The sequence below is a fragment of the Bos mutus genome, chromosome 1 (genome assembly GCF_027580195.1).
Source record: "Bos mutus isolate GX-2022 chromosome 1, NWIPB_WYAK_1.1, whole genome shotgun sequence".
Taxonomy (NCBI): Eukaryota; Metazoa; Chordata; class Mammalia; order Artiodactyla; family Bovidae; genus Bos; species Bos mutus.
Window position 1 is genome coordinate 58,871,651 of NC_091617.1, and position 17,204 is coordinate 58,888,854.

Below are 17,204 nucleotides of genomic sequence, written 5' to 3' on the forward strand. Positions count from 1 at the left end.
ACACTGGAGTGGGTTGCCATACATCAAACTAAAAGGCTTCAGCAGAAAGGAAACCATCAACAAAATGAATGGGAAAAAAAATATTTGTAGTCCATATATCTGATAAAGGGCTAATATCCAAAACATATTTTAAAAAACTCATACAACTCAATAGCAAAAAATAAAATAAAATCCAATTTTAAAAATGCACAGAAGATCTGAATAGACATTTTTCCCAGAGAAGACATACAGTTGGTCACTACCTATGCAATAAAACACTCTACATTATTTATCATCAAGGAAATGCAAATTAAAACCACAATGAGATATTACCTTACTTGTTAAAATGGCTATTATCAAAAGAACTAGAAATAAGCATTGGCAAGGATATGGGAAAAAAGGGAAACCTTCTGCATGATGGAGCAGCCACTATGAAAAACAGTAGGGAGATGTGCCAAAATTAAAAACAGAACTAGAAATACCATATGATTCAGCAATTCCGCTTCTGGACTTTTTTCTGAAGAAAACAAAAACACTAATTCGAAAAACTTATGTACCTCCATGTTCACTGAAGCATTATTTACAGAACTCACGATATGGCAACAACCTAAGTGTCCATCGTTGGATGAATGGATAAAGAAATCAATATCTATCTATCTATTCATTGATCTATACAGACCTTTGCCAACAAAGGTCCATCTAGTCAAAGCTATGGTTTTTCCAGTAGTCATGTACAGATGTGAGAGTTGGACCATAAAGAAAGCTGGGCATCAAAGAATTGATGCTTTTGAACTGTGGAGTTGAAGAAGACTCTTGAGAGTCCCTTGGACTGCAAGGAGATCCAACCAGTCAATCCTAAAGGAATCAGTCCTGAATATTCAGTGGAAGGACTGATGCTGAAGCTGAAGCTCCAATACTTTGGCCAGCTGATGTGAAGAACTGACTCATTGGAAAAGACTCTGATGCCGGGAAAGATTGAAGGCAGTAGGAGAAGAGGGTGACAGATGAGATGGTTGGATGGCATCACCAACTCCATGGACATGAGTTTGAGCAAGCTCCAGGAGTTGGTGATAGACTGAGAAGCCTGGTGGGCTGCAGTCCATGGGTTTGCAGAGTCAGACATGACTGAGCAACTGAACTGAACTGCTTCATCTATTTGTCTATACATTATTATTTAGCCATAAAAAAAGAATAAAATCTTGCCATTTGGATGGACCTTGAAGGCATTATGCTAAGTGAAGTAAGTCAGATGTGGTTCAGCCACTGAGTCATGTCCAACTCTTGTGACCCCATAGACTGTAGCCCACCAGACTCCTCTGTCCATTGGATTTTCCAGGCAAGACTAGTGGAGTGGGTTGCCATTTCCTTCTTCAGGGGATCTTCCTAACCCAAGGATCGAACTTAGGTCTCCTGCACTGCAGGCAGAGTCTTTACCAACTGAGCTACCAGAGAATTCCCAGATAGAGAAAGAGAAATACATGTGGAATCTAAATATATATATTTTTAGGCTAAGCTCATAGACACAGAGAATACATTGGTGATTGCCAGAGGCAGGAGGTTAGGGATGGGTCAAACGGGTGAACTGGTTTTCTTGTTTGTTTAAAGAAATTTAATTTTTAAAATACTAAGAAAATTTGAATAAATTATGAACATTATATAATAATAATGTATCAATATCTGTTCATTAATTTTAACAAAGTGACCGTGTTAATGTAAGATGTTACTAATAGAGGAAATCATGGTGTGAGAGAGAGTATTATGAGGAATCTTTACCACTGGCTCATTTCTTTTTTTGTAAATCTAAAAACAAGCAAAGAAATAATAGCCTGTCATTTATTAGGTGTCCATCATATTTTGGGGGCTTCCCTGGTGGCTCAGATGGTAAAGAATCCGCCTGCAATCCAAAAGACCTGGATTCGATCCCTGGGTTGGGAAGATCACCAGGAGAAGGGCATGGCAACCCACTTTGGTATTCTTGCCTGGAGAATCCCCATGGACAGAGGAGCCTGGTGGGCTACAGTCCATGGGGTCACAAAGAGTTGGACACAACTGAGAGACTAAGCACAGCGCAGCATCACATTTTTCATATTTAGAGATATGCCATGAATTCAGACCAAATTTATTCAAAACTATTTTTTTCTGGTTCCATGTTCATTTCTTACATAACTCCAATAAAACAGCGGCAAGAGGCTTAACATGATACACACTGTTCTTACAGTTCAGCTAGTTCTAAATGGCCTTAATAATCAAAACATATTTATTCAACTAGCTTCTAAGCCTGAAATTATAAGAAGAAATATTTTTTTAGATGTTAAAAGACAGTAGCCAAGAAAAAAGAAAAAAAAGAGAAGGAGGGAAAAAGGAGAAGCAGTGTTATTAGAAAGGCATCGTGATCAACAGAGAAGCTGGACTGTCCAGTTGTCTTATTAAAACAAGTAACCTAGTTCCTAGGACTAATCTCAACAATGGAAACTACTATGTAACTTTAGGCAAGTTGTTTAGTATCTATTGGTTTCTATTTCTTACTCTCTAAATCAGGGGTAAATTTCAGACACCAACTGCTTTCTTTATCCCTGCACTGGCTAGGATCTTTTAAAATGTATTCCCTGAGCCAAAACCTCACCCACATGCCATAGTTATTTTCCCTCCTTTTTCCCTGTCTCCTTTGACTCTGCAGAGAAATAAAATTAGCAGTCAAAGTTAAACAAGCCCAGTGGACAAGACAGTCTTTGGTTTAAGGAAATGGATGGAGTAAGTTGTGTTAAAGTGCTCATTTGGCCCCAAAGATTCATTGTTGGGATACTACCTCCCACAACTAGCTCCACTGGAATTTTTCTCAGGAAAATGGAGAACTGTTTTAAGATAGACATGCCCTTTAAGCTGGTCTCAAATCAAAATAAATTTAGGATATTCAAAAACACCCTACAAGATTTTCCCTGTGGAGCCTAAATAAATCACTGACCAAATTTTCCAATTTATGCTCTGCTGCTAAATGGGACTTTCTTTAGAAAAAAATACATGTTTTAATTTCTATATCTGAAAAAGGAGTATAGGTGAAAGTCTTCATTTTATGTTTTCACCCTTCTCTTTTCATGGTAGCATTCATTTGTGCAACAGAATTTAAAGAATGCTGTTTGGGAAAGACCACCCATAGAAAAAAATGTTGAAATAAAACCTAATTTTCTAATAAACTTGAAAGTCTGCTAAAGACAACACTATATCCCTTGCTTAGTGATTTTGTGAGTCTCTTTTAAAAATATATGTTTTCATACATAATTACAGAGGAATCAATAATATCCTCAAAATATATGCATACCAAATTTATAAATATTTTCATACTTATTTTCATACTTAAAAGATATGTTTTGGAGTTCCAAAATTGTTAACAACCCTATTGCATTTAAAATATTATTAAATCTATAAAAACTCACAAACATAACATTTTTAGCAATTCATATGTATACATAGGCTGTCATTTTATACCATGAGGCATTAAAACAAAATAATAAGGATATCAGGAATGCTCAGGAATCAGTTTTTGAATTTTATAAAGTACTGATGCATTGATTCTATTAATGTTTTTATTTTATTTTAAATGCAAACCAGTTATTTTAAGACCAATAACATGTCTATGGAAGCCATGAAACTGCTGTGTTAATGGCAGGTCCTACAAGGCAAGATTGAAATCATCACTCAAATATTCTGTTCCAACAAAGAGTTTCAACTCTCAAATAAAAATATAAACAAAAGATAGCTCACGTCAACTGACCTCCCTAAGGCTTTATGCATAGTTAACACCAAACTTTATTAGACTTAAAAAAAATATTACTAGACTTGATAAAGTGTGGCAAAATGGTTTGTTCCCTGCAAAAAAAAAAAAAAAAAAGAACTTAATTCCCAACCAAGTGTAATTAGCAATTAGTGGCTTGTACTTACAAATTTGTGGGGCAGTCTGATTCTGCAGATTACCTGTAAAATAGAGTTAGAATCGCAGGTACTGGGGGTTAAGAGCACTAACTGTGATGTCAAAATCAGATTGAACCACAGGTCAGTCCTGGTTCTGCCACTTGTGCACGCATGTGTGCTAAATAGCTTCAGCTGTGTCAGACTCTTTGTGACCCTATGAATGGTAGCATCCCAGGCTCCTCTGTCCACAGGATTACTAGATTTGAAAACTCGGGTAAGTCACTTACCCATTCCAAACCTGACTTTCCTTATCTGTAAACCGGTTAAAAAAACACCTCATAGCAAAGACATGGGGGTTAAAAGTGATCCTGTAGAAAACATTTTTTAGTAGCTCAATAACAATCATTATTTATAGTTAAGCTCCTTATCATTCAGAAAACTTGAATTCTACCTACAGTTAAAAATTATTTCTCAATGGAAGAATAAGAAAAAAATTCAATTACTTTTCCATGGTGTAAACAATACTTACACTGTATCGGGAAAGCCCTCTGTGGCCCTTAAAGCTAAACATCATCACTTAACATAATAGAAGCCTGCTGCTGCTGCTAAGTCGCTTCAGTCGTGTCCGACTCTGTGTGACCCCATAGATGGCAGCCCACCAGGCTCCTCCGTCCCTGGGATTCTCCAGGCAAGAACACTGGAGTGGGTTGCCATTTCCTTCTCCAAAGCATGAAAGTGAAAAGTGAAAGTGAAGTCGCTCAGTCGTGTCCGACTCTTAGCGACCCCATGGACTGCAGCCCACCAGGCTCCTCCATCCATGGGATTTTCCAGGCAAGAGTACTGGAGTGGGGTGCCATTGCCTTTTCCGAATAGAAGCCTAGTAAAGATTTATTAGATTAGAGACAAAATACGACGATACTGTATAAAGAATACAGATGTTCTGAATCCTGGCATTGACACCTAACAGGTATGTGAACTTGGCAGTTTACGAGCTTCAGGGTTGTTGCCTGTAACATAAAGCGAAAAACAAAGTATAGAACAGAGCTGTGAAGATTAAGCAATTTATGTGAAAAGGAACTTCTGTTTTCCTTAATGTTGGTGTTATAGGGCAAGAGTGGTAATTGCTGTTTTTCAAGACTAAACTTTTCTTACATAACAGTACCAACTTACCCTTCTATTTAAATTGAGATTATGTTTAGTGAAGGAATAATGTGAACGATGAGAATGTATTCAGGTGCAACAGTAAACACATTTTAACAATATACCCTAAACACAAAAATGAATCTCAAAACTTCCAACATTATTAGAATCTACGATGCAGTTTTTGTAAAATACAGATGCCTGAATATCAGTCTAAAGATTCTGATACAGGATATTTGGGAGTAGAACCTAGAAATCTGTGCATTTAAAAATCCCCTAGCTGATTATGATGTACAATAGCAAAAAGTAAAACGTTTTCTAACATGTGTGGACCAGCTGAAACCCATAATGGAATCCTAGAATGGAGAGAGTTCAGAAACCTTAATTGTAACAAACACCCACAGTAATTCTTAAGCACATTAAAGTTTAAGAACTACTGGACTAGAGTCCAATAATACAATACCGAAAAGGTCGATAAAATTTTTTCCTCATATTTGGTTATTTAAAATTTTTACTTATTTTTTTTTAATTTTTACTTTTTAAGAAACACCACTCTCAAAAATGAATTTACCAAAAGACATATTGTACAGCAGGGCTTCCTTGGTGGCTCAGAGGTGAAGAATCCTCCTGCCAGAACGGTTACGTGTGTATGTATGGCTGAGTCCTTTCACTGTTCACTTGAAACTACCACATTATTAATCAGCTATACCCCAATACAAAATGGCTTTGGTGTTAAAAAAAAAAAAAAAAAGAATCCTCCTGCCAATTGCCAATGCAGGAAAACATGGGTTTGATCCCTGGGTTGGAAAGATCCCCTGGAGAAGGAAATGGCAACATACTCCAGTATTCTTGCCTGAGAAATCCTATGGATAGAGCAGCCTCATGGGCTACAGTCCATGTGGTTACAAAAGAGTCCAACACAACTTAACTAAACAACAACAATATTGTACAGTGCAGAGAAATATAATCATTGCTTTGTAATAACATTAAATGGAGTATAGTCTATGAAAATACTGAATCACTGTTTTATACCTGAAACTAAACTAGTATCTAAAATCAACTATACTTCAATAAAAAAAATGAACTTATAAACGATGCATAAAACATTTATCTAAACATCTATCTTTAAAAAACACTAATTTTAGGCTCATCAACATTGTCATTATTGCTGTTGTCATTATTATTACAGGTTTTTAAATAAAAACTTAGAAAATTGGCTAAACATATCTAGTCATCGCCAGAGAGCCCATACCACTGAGAAGCACTCCAATGAAGAAATGCCTGGAATTCCAGTGTTTTGTAAATTTGTGTGTTTTGCTTTGATTTAGGTCTATAATTATCCATTCTTTCTTTAAATTGTTCTTAAATTGGTATAAAAATGTTCTTAAATTGGTGTAGTGCTTTACTATTTATAAAGAAATTCCATATACATTGTCATTTAATCTTCACAATTACCCTGTGAGGTAGATAAGAAGGGTAACATTTATTATCACCTTTCTGCAAATAAGAAAACCAAGCTTAACAAGCCTAAGCAACTCGCCAAAGTCATACAGTTTGTTGTTTCAGGTAATACAAAGACTAAAAACTCCATATATAAATTCCATGCAAAAAATCTGAAATTTAAAGCTACACACTCATTTAATATAACACTCAAGTGTTATATAAAAATTTTGAACATCACACAAGTTTCTAAATTGCAAGTAGTCCATAGTTCTGTACCAAATCATAGGTTCATCTTGTTATTTATTATAATTTATTTTACATATAAAGTTTAGAAGAAAGGCTAATTAACAAAAATCAATTAGCCAACCCCCTTACCCCCAAATTCTCCCTTAATTCTTGCTCTTTCTCACCCCACATCCAATATGTCTTGAACGTTGTACCTTCTAATTGTCTCTTTCATGTGTCCCTTCCCACCTTGCCTTTCAGTTACAGCCCTAGTCTCATTTCTTTTGACTTGGACTATTGCTTTCATTAGTTTTCTAGTCTCCTCCCCTCTGTCTGATGCCTTCTAATACTATTCCTTAGCCATCAAAATAGTCTCTATAAAATGAAAACCTGATCATGACACTTTAAAATCTAGCAAAAATATTGACAAAAAACTTATCTTAAGTATCTTAAAATCAACTAGTCTAGCCTGCCCATTTAATGAATGGGAAACAAATCTAGAAAAGTTAGGTATCTTACCTAAAGTAATATAGCAAATTTACTGTAAAGACAGAACTAGAGATTAACTATCTTTACCCCAAAGTCAACTACAATATACATTTATGGAAAGGCAATACATTGTTTTCAAAATCAAAAACAATCATTTTTAATATGAGAGAAAGTATTGATAAATTTATAAAGAGATGTTTGGAGAGTAGGTGGTATCTGATAGCATTTTTCCAAAGAGAAAAAGCTCTAGAATTACTTAAAATTCAAAAACAAACAATAAAAATAAAACAAATAAGTTATAAACAAGCTAGACATAATCATTTATTCAGATCTCAAACATTTGAGTGCCTCTGGGCTGAATCCCACCAAAAGTTCTAGAGGCAGAAGGATGAATAAGACCCAAACACTATCCTGGAGGAAATCATGGTTCAGTTGAAAGATATGCTTACAAACAATGGCAGTACAATGTAAAAAGTGATGTTACCAAGGTATGCCTATAAAAGTTGCTGTGAGAATGTGCTGGATCAAGGATCACCTCACAGTCTAAAACAACAGGGCCGAGGCCTTACAAGTGGTAAGAATTAGGTGAGTATCTTTGACAATTCCTGCCTTCTTCATCCCCAATTCTAAATTAAACACATTCCTGTTTGTGCCTGGAATTTTATTTTTAATATACAATGGAATGAGAGAATGGGCAAAGTGAACACATCCTAACTTCTCTCTGCAGGTAAGAATTGCCAAATACACTAAAACATAGATTTTCATGCAGTTACTGCAAAATCAGAGGTTGGAACAATATGCCCAATTTTTGCAAATTCCTGTTCTTTCCTTTTCACTGTGTCATGCATCAGTTACTCTCACAGCAATAGGGACACAAGGTGGCACTGTCGTGCTGACATTCATTTCAGGACCCTTTCAAAATGGACAAATTGGAAAAAGGTAGGAGGCCCTATTGCTACAACTGAAAGCTGAGTCCTAACCTGGCCTTCTCCCAGGTCCACCAACATTAATAGTGGTCAGAGAAGGGGCAAATCACTCTGCATTTCAGGACTACCACATCATGCCTGTACAGAAGAGAATATATTCTCTGATGGTTTCTGCAAAATGTCATGTGTATGTTCACAGATTCGTTCAAATGCACGTAGTGCAGCTTTGCTAATAGAAAGTTGGAAGTGAGCTGTTTACCACGGGCAAGGCCATGGACATGGACCACCTCTCCACCTAGTGGCCACTGAGGAGGAATGGAGCCATAGTAACCATACTGTGCTTCATTCAGTTAAAAGTAGCTTTTTTATCCAACCATCCATAGGCAATCATGTCACTTTGTCTGAAAAACAACAACTTTTAGTTTACTGCATTCATTGATTATTAATTAGCCCTAATAATATATTGTGATATCTACTTAAGCTGAGGACAACAATAGCCAAAAAATTAAAGTGTGTGTGTGGTCTCTTAGATCACCTAAATTGCCTTTATTTTTCCATTATTACCAACCTAAACTTCTCTCCATACATTTGCGATTTATAGGTAGAAAGTGCAAGCAGAATTTTATATATATATATATACTTATAATAAATGCACACAATCTTTAAGATAAAAGAAAACCTAATAAAGAAATTTATCCTTCATTTTACAGGCAAAGAAACTGAGGAACAGACAGATTATGATTTATTCAAAGTCATATAATCAGTTAGGACTAGAAACCAGGTCTGCAATTCAACCACTTTAAATCCTTTTTGACATTAGTTGATGCCTCGGTTCTCTAAGACACTGTCTTTTGTTTGGTTGGTTGGTTGGTTTGGTTTGGTTTGTTTACCACACCATAGGGTTTCTCTCAACATACCAGGGAAAAAATTAGTTCCTAAAACTTTCACTCATGTATTTTCATGCTATGCTGATAGTATTGTAAAGAAGTCCTAGCACATCTTTATATTTATGGGTATATTCTGAGCCCATCAAAAGAGCATTTTTTTTTAAACTAAGGAATTATTCACATTTATTTAACATTTAAAAAGTGAAGAAGCAAGTGGACAGGGAATAGAATGTGCTGCTCAAAACCACTATACAAAAATGGTTTCAGAAAGCTACTCTAAAAAGAAATCTAAATCCATTCAGACTGACACGAAGTTTAGAGTTGTTTTTGTTTTGTTTCATATAAAAAGCATATAACTTTAAGAGAAGAAACACACACACACACACACATGCACATAAACTTACTCAATCATTTTACCCATTTTAATTAAACTCATGATGCTCTTCTGTGGCATGCCTTGGGAATGCTTTGTTGGGAAGCTTCTTACCAAAAAAAAAATGAAATTGATTTACCAACTAGGAAAGTCTGCTCATAATCCCCAACCCAAGGTTTAAAAGGAAAAAGATATGAAGAAAATCTGGCAGTGAATATATTAGAAATGTGATCCCTTACGACTTTCTCTCCTGTGATCTTCTCTTGGTGGTACCATTGGACTCCTTCTTGGAAGAGGAGGAGAATTTAGGTAAATCTGTTTTTTTAAACAGGCATAGGGAGAAGAGAATGCTGTGTCCAATAGCTCAGATGGCTTTTATTGAGTGTTGAGGAAAAAGTGTTTTTCTTTCATTACACTTACACATTTAGAAGCTTCAAAAGGCCCCTTTCCCTTCACCCTCAGCTTTACTTATACATATTCTTATCTTCATTTGCTTCTTAATCATCTCTATTCTTCTCTCCTCTAGAGATGAGGTGAAGGGATAAAGCTTTTTGTTGATTTGAACAACTAGAAAAAGTAAGAATGACTTCAGCTCTTTTTGCCCAATATAAAGCTGGGGTGACAAGTGAAAACAATCCAGAAGATGGAGATGTTAGTACATATGCGCAGACCCAAAGTACGTTTATTGGGTCAAAAAGAATTTTAGTGTGTCCAGTATTCAAAAACAGTAAAAAACAACAACAAACCAACCGTATAAAGCCGTCCCTGAGATTACCTATATTTGCCTGAAAGTGAAAGTGAAAGTGAAGTCCTGTCTGACTCTTTGGGACCCCATGAACTGTAGCCCACCAGGCTCCTCTGTCCATGGGATTCTCCAGGCAAGAATATTGGAGTGGGTTGCCATTTCCTTCTCCCGGGGATCTTCCCCACCCAGGGATTGAACCCAGGTCTCCCGCATTGCAGGCAGACGCTTTAACTTCTGAGCCACCAGGGAAGCCCCTTATATTTGCCTAGTTCCTATTTAAACAATAAAAGAGAGGACCATCTTCTCATTATTTAAATGTCTTGGTGTCTAAATAAGGGGATTTTGTTTATATTAATAATCATACAGTGTTCATATACATGCATACTATCTCCCAGAAAAATTATATCACCTAAGAGATCCATAGTCTCCTGCTAGTAATAGTTTTAGTTTCTTTTTTTTTTTTTAACTTAGTTTTAATTTGGTACCTAAGCAAACTGACAACATTCCTTTAACTTTTTCCCACTTGCATTTCATTTATGGAAAGAATCTCATACTATAAAAGAAATTTGTCAACAACAAATCATAATTTGATTACAATAGCAATTCAGAGAACATCTCTGAAAGAAAAGGAAAAAACAGCAAATATTCAGGTTCATTTAATAAAAAATTATAGCCTTCTAAACATTAGACAGAACTAAAATTTAAATAATTTAAATTCAAATGTGGTTTTCAAAAAAAGTTTAGATGGAAAATTTCTAAAGAATGAAATAATACTATTATATATTAAGATGAATAATTTTTACCATTTTTAGTTTCAATGTACTGAACATCTTTTTAATCTCCAAAAACCCCACACTCTATTAAACAGTTTGATATTTTTTTGAATGCAAATTTTTACATTAGTTATTTATTATGTAAAGCTTTCAAATAAATTCTTAACATTTTTAAATGCATAATGTGTAATATGTATGTTGAATTCATCATATCTCATGACAGAATTAATCAGTGGCAAAATTACTTGTAGTATTAAGAAAATAAACACAAAGTACAATAATTACCACCCTTCCCATCAAAGTTTCAAAGGTAAGACTTCATATTCAGAAATTAGTAATAATACCTTTAGTTTCCATCTGGTAAGTAGATGGATCAATGAATTTAGCCCTTGCTCCTTTCTCAGCGTACTCACTTGGAAGTCAGTAGCTAACTTTCCCTAAGTTAAAGCAGTTATATAAAGGTTGCACTGGTTAACTGAACTACAGAATACCCTACACTGAAGGTTCAACTGAGTGTCAAAAGATTCCAGAAAAGCAAGTTCCATGTCCTCAAGCTGATTATTTTCAAGCGAACTGTAGAATCACAAAAAAAGCTTGATCCTAGAGTAGAGAAGAGGTTATGAAGCCAAAGTCAAGCATAATTTTCCCACAGTTTAGTGTGGAAATAGCATGCCACTTATTCATTATTACAGTTGAACAGCTAGAGTGGCAGAAAAGCCCTTTTTTCTTATAGGCCCTTGAATGTTGTTTCTAACATCTGCTGTAGTGGTTACACATACATGATAGTAATAATAGATGGCATTATTTCTTCCCACAGCCCACACTGAAATTAGAAGTAATAGAGCTCAAAGAATCTATTTTGATACATTAAACATAACTGACATCAATGTTATTTGATGATTATATAATATCTGTGTTACAGGAAAATACATGAATTTAGACTTTCTCTAGGAATTCTAGGATACAGATATTGCCCTTGGGTTTTTGGTAAAGAATTGAAAGGATTTTGCTAGTTATTTGCCATTGGTTATAATCCCTGAGGATTCTGCAAAATGCTAGAAATTACGTAAGCAATGCAAATGCATGAAAGACTGGTTTTCAAGAAAACTGCAAAATTCACCAAGTTTTTGCCAAAGAAACTGGGAATTGCATATGTAATTTGAAAGTCTGAAGCAAAGAATCAAATGGCCAATGCTGACTCTAGAAACATTATAAATAATGTTACATAAGCTAACCAAAATGGCTTATACAACATGAAAAAAAAATCATATAAAAGGGTTGATTTCTAATTGAATAATAACTCTTAGATGTAAAAACTTGCACAATTGTTAGTGTTTATTGCCCTTGATGTGGGGTGAACCATTACTATGTAAGCAGTATATGATTTCTATGTGCTTGTGATAGGGAGAGGGTGGGATGATTTGGGAGAATGGCACTGAAATACATATAATATCATATATGAAATGAGTCGCCAGTCCAGGTTCGATGCATGATACTGGATGCTTGGGGCTGGTGCACTGGGACAACCCAGAGGGATGGTATGGGGAGGGAGGAGGGAGGAGGGTTCAGGATGGGGAACACATGTATACCTGTGGCGGATTCATTTCGATATTTGGCAAAACCAATACAATATTGTAAAGTTTAAAAATAAAATAAAATTTAAAAAATAAAACCTTAATTAAAAAAATAAATGAAAATATTTAGGTTTTCTTTTCAGTGCTACGTAACTTTTCACGCTAATTACATTCTCACTGGCTAAGGACCTTAAAGTGACGTACCAGCTTATTTCTTTGTAGAAGTTTAATAAAGTACATTTTCCACTGGAAAATGTAGTTTGCTAAAATATGTTTCTAAAGTGGCCTCCAAGACAAGTCAGCTCTAATATCTATTATCAACTTTTAGACTTAAAAGAGGCCACCCTTGGGACTGAAGAAGGCTGGAACTAGTGGCATTCAAAGAATGTCAACATCAGTGCTTCCTTTGCCAGAAAGGATCACTAGTGAGCAGCATCAGCCAGATGCTGCCTCTACACACCTTGCCAGACCCTGGGGCAACGCATTTGCTCAGGGTCTGAACTTGACTCCTCTGTGGCAGCAGGACTAGCCGCTACTCAATCTTGGGTGAGTTCATGAACACAGCCACTGATAATTTCTATATTTATAGAAAGCCAGAACATGTGTAGATAATCACACAATTGGATATTTATGAAGTGCCAGATTTTATGAATACGGGAATTTGTTAATTAGCACAAGGACTAATCATTAAAATTCAAAAATAGATAAATAAACAGGAATACCATTTATTTGTTCACATTTCAGGGAAAAATATGCAGCTGCTATTCCTTTGATGAATGTAGGCTTCTGGAGAAAAAAATGTGAAGAAGAAAAGTATCCAAAAGTCTTGAAATCTTAATGAGTACAATCCAAGAAATCACTATATAGTCTTTATATTAAAAATGACCATAGTGATTCTCCTCTTAAGTTAAAGAAAAAAGTTTAAACCAACACGTGCTTAGCATTTGAATTACGTTGCCTTGCATTCCACTATTTTGGTCCTTTTCAAGGAGTCAAAACTGATTTTCATCGGATAGGAGTTAAAAAGCACATAACACGTCACTCAATACCAAACTGTTTTAGCGACAGGGCATGGCAAAGCATGAAATAACTGCTTTAGAACACTTCCTCATGTGGGTGTGTTAGATAACTGTCTGCTCCAACATTAAAACGAAACATACTGTGACCTGACCAAGACTTCGGGCTTTCAACAGGCAGATTTCATGTGCTAATAGGAAAAGCCCACCATAACCAGTAAGGCTGGTTAATGAAGTCTTCTGGCACTCTATAGCCCTCCTGTGATGCAAGCCTTTCAGCTTTCCAAATCCCTATATAGCAGAATACACTGGTTTTAAGTTTACTTATGCACGTTTTATAATGTCCTGCTGTATTTAGATTGTGACAGTCCCTCCAAGAAAAGGCTGTGATTATTTTTCATGCTAAAAATATTTTAGATCTACTGAAGGCTCAGAATTATAACGCAAAAGAAAATATATACACATTCTAAAAATCAAACCGACCATAAAAATGACTAAATGTTTACTGTTACTCTTTCTAGAAGGTTAAAGGAAATTTTCATATTCTCTTAAAAACCTATTTTTTTTGTTTGCTTCTAATTAACCTAAATATGCTTAACATAAAATTTTAAGATGTCATATCCTCAAAGAATCTGTTTCCTTTATCCACACATGTATGAGAATATGTACATAAATATATATATACATGCACACAGGTATCTGCTCACACACATGTGTACAGAAAAACAGAATTATTAGTCAAGAGATATAGTAAAGATTTCTTTTTAAAAGGTTAGAATTTTAGGTAGTTCTCATAATATTAATATAGAAAATGACAGGTGCATCAGACATGCACACTTTGACACTAGTTTTTAAACAAATGTTTGGGTCAAAAGTCTCAAACGGAAAAAAAAATCACATTTGAAATACCATATATTGCATACCATATGAACATACACTTTCAGTAGGTTCCCCCGAAGTTCCCCTTTAGACCTTCAGGGTTAAAAAAAATCCCTGACAGGACCTCACTGAGTGTCCTTAGCATCTGTACTACTCTTGGTCAAAGCTGGCCTTCCAACTTAAAAGACAGTTTTTGTAATACAAGCAAATTAAAAGTCTCTGAACAAATTTTTTAAAAGAAAAGGAAAAAAAACTTTTAGTAGCAAAAGTTCACCACTTTCTTGGAATAATGGATTTTTAATAAATATTTTGCTAGGTTTGAACATCGAGAATGTGTTTGGGAATCTGCTCCAGCATCCCAGGTGGGTTAAGAATATTGCTTTATGGACTTCTTTGTGTTGTCAGAGAGGCCTAATGGAATTAAAAAAAAAACAAAAAGTGCCACTTCTATTAATTAAATAATTTATTATGAAAAAGGTGATTATTACTATCAAAGATCTCTATAGATTAGCATCCATTTTCTATCATTGCTATGTGTATGTCGAAAATATTTGTGTATCTTACCACCTGACTTAATTTTTGTCAAAGGAGTAACAGTTTTACTTTCAGACAAACCCAAATAAAACTCCACTAAGGAGACCATTTCAAATGGACCTATTTAACTACTTCTTTGAATCAAAGAACACTGTTCTGGGAAAACTCTTCAACAATGTCAGCTAGTTGTGAAGGCAACTTTTCCCACCATAAAAAAGAAAAATAAATAATAAAGGAAAAAGAAAGCACCTCAAAACTATGCTTGAACTAACAAATATATTATTTATAGTTCCCGAAATGTTAAATGAATACTTACAGTTGTTGCACAAGATGGCCTGATACACTTCATAGCTTCCACTTTGTAAAAAGATGGCCAGCCCCCGACTCCTCCCTCCCCAAGCATAATAAACAGTAACATACTAAAAGGAAACTGTCCCAAGATAAAAACTTGTTAAGAAAGTTTGCATTCTTACTAACCAGAGTGATAGCCCTATAAATGTAAAAGTTCATCTGCAAAATAAAAGTTACAAAACAGAATAACTTATTCCTTTCAAAATACATCCCCAGATGTAATATAGAAGAGTATGTAATAATAAAAATAATTCCTAGATTTTTACCCACCCTTAGTGACAACCCCTCACCTTATGGCCAATGCCATCAAATAAATATACTGGCAAAAGGTATTTAAACTGCTTCAAGGATTTAAACTGTAAATATGGACTTTAAACTTCAATGTAAAACAAAGAACAAGAGTCTTACTTTAGTAATACCCACGCTGTCACTGCAGCTAAAACTCATTGGCACATAACTAACAAAACCCAGTTTGCAATAAATAAGGACAACATGATATATAGACAGACAGATGGAATTGCATAAACAGACAAGAAAAGCAAAGAGACTGACAAACATACGGAGGGGTCTGTTTTAAAAGAGTGAAAGATACTGATTTATTTGGAACTTTAGTGAGAAAAATAGGTTTGTTTGTAATTATTTTTAAAGTAATTAAACTAAATCACAAGGGCACACCCTTAAATAACTAGGAAGAAAATTAGTAGAGGATAGGCCTCCTAGAGATATTCCAAATTTTAAGCTAGCAATAGCTCTGTCAAACTTAAATCTGGAAATTAAAATTCAAGGGAGAAAAAATAAAAGCATGGGGGCTAAAGGAGATGATAGGTAGAGGGGGGATTGAGGGAGCAGGATTTTTTTTTTTTTTTTTGAAAGTTGTCTGCCCTACCTTCTTCCCCAGCGCTGAGTTTCTCTTCTCATAATCGGTGTCTCCCTGGAAGTACAGTGTGAGTGGTAATGACTGCCTGCCTCCCTAATGAGTCCATTTTCCTGCTCTTGATGTTGTGTATATACACACACTGCAACCTACCTTACAAACCACAGAGACGGGAAGAGAGAGAGAGAGCAAGAGAGAGGGAGGGAGGGGGGGCAGAGAGGGAGAGAGAGACAGAGACAGAGCAAGCGAGTGAGAGAGAGAGAAGAGGAGAGAGAGAGAGAAAGAAAAACAGAAAGAAACAGAGAGAGAAAGGCACAGACAAAGCCCTCCTACCAGACAGCAGACAGCCTTTCTTCCCCTATCCAGCAAAATGCAACTCGTCTAATGCAGCAACAGGTTCAGTATTGCCAGACTCACAGAGTGAAAAAGGTATATTCTCTATAGCATTACTGCTGCAAATCAACAGTTTAAGAGCAGCTGGCTCCACCTTCTTTATTTATGCTCCATTATGAGGAATGCATTGTTTCAGTTCTGGCATACAGTACATGTAATTATCATAAATACATTTTTTGCATATTAGCAGGAAATAGTGAAATACATAGCCTATTTGTGCAATCTTATAAATTTATTTTTTAATGTGAAAAGAGTGTCAACAAATCTGCTCTGACAAAAGCCTAGTAATGATTTTAAAGTCAAAGCAGTCTTAAAGGAGGCTCTGAAAGAAACAGACTCCATACAATAGGAAAACTGATCTCAGACAAAACTGATAACTGCAAAGAAGAAATCATTCCTCAGTAAATAAATCAAGACCATAAGCAAAATCACAGACAGAAAAAGAATTCAGTTGAATTAAGTAACTAATAGATTGGTACTCTAGAAGAAGGCAGATTGGTTTCTTATTTGAAGCATCTATCTGTACAAACATCACAGTGCCATGTACTTTGTGTGAACAGGTGCAATGCATATAGTACATAGTGTTACAACAACAGAAATAAATCCCACAAGAAGCTTCCATCACTAGCAGGACAAGATTACCTAGACTATGGATCTGAAACCACAGCAGAAACCCCTTGTTCTTTTATTAGGAGGA

The 17,204-nt window shown here is 35.4% G+C and overlaps 1 protein-coding gene across 22 annotated transcripts in view; it reads right to left on the reverse strand.

Annotated features, from left to right (window-relative positions):
- ZBTB20 (zinc finger and BTB domain containing 20) overlaps positions 1–17,204 on the reverse strand; it is an 865,400-nt gene that overhangs the window by 805,926 nt on the left and 42,270 nt on the right. For 8 of the 22 annotated variants that reach the window (XR_011464022.1, XR_011464033.1, XM_070369759.1 and 5 more), the window contains exon 1: positions 16,127–16,270. The exons of 10 other annotated variants lie outside the window; for them this stretch is intronic. The gene's annotated coding sequence lies outside the window, so the exon portion shown is untranslated. Of the gene's footprint in view, positions 1–15,205; positions 15,225–16,126; positions 16,271–17,204 lie in introns of those variants that run through there. 4 more of the 22 variants (XM_070369651.1, XM_070369608.1, XM_070369613.1 and 1 more) reach the window with 3 other exon arrangements.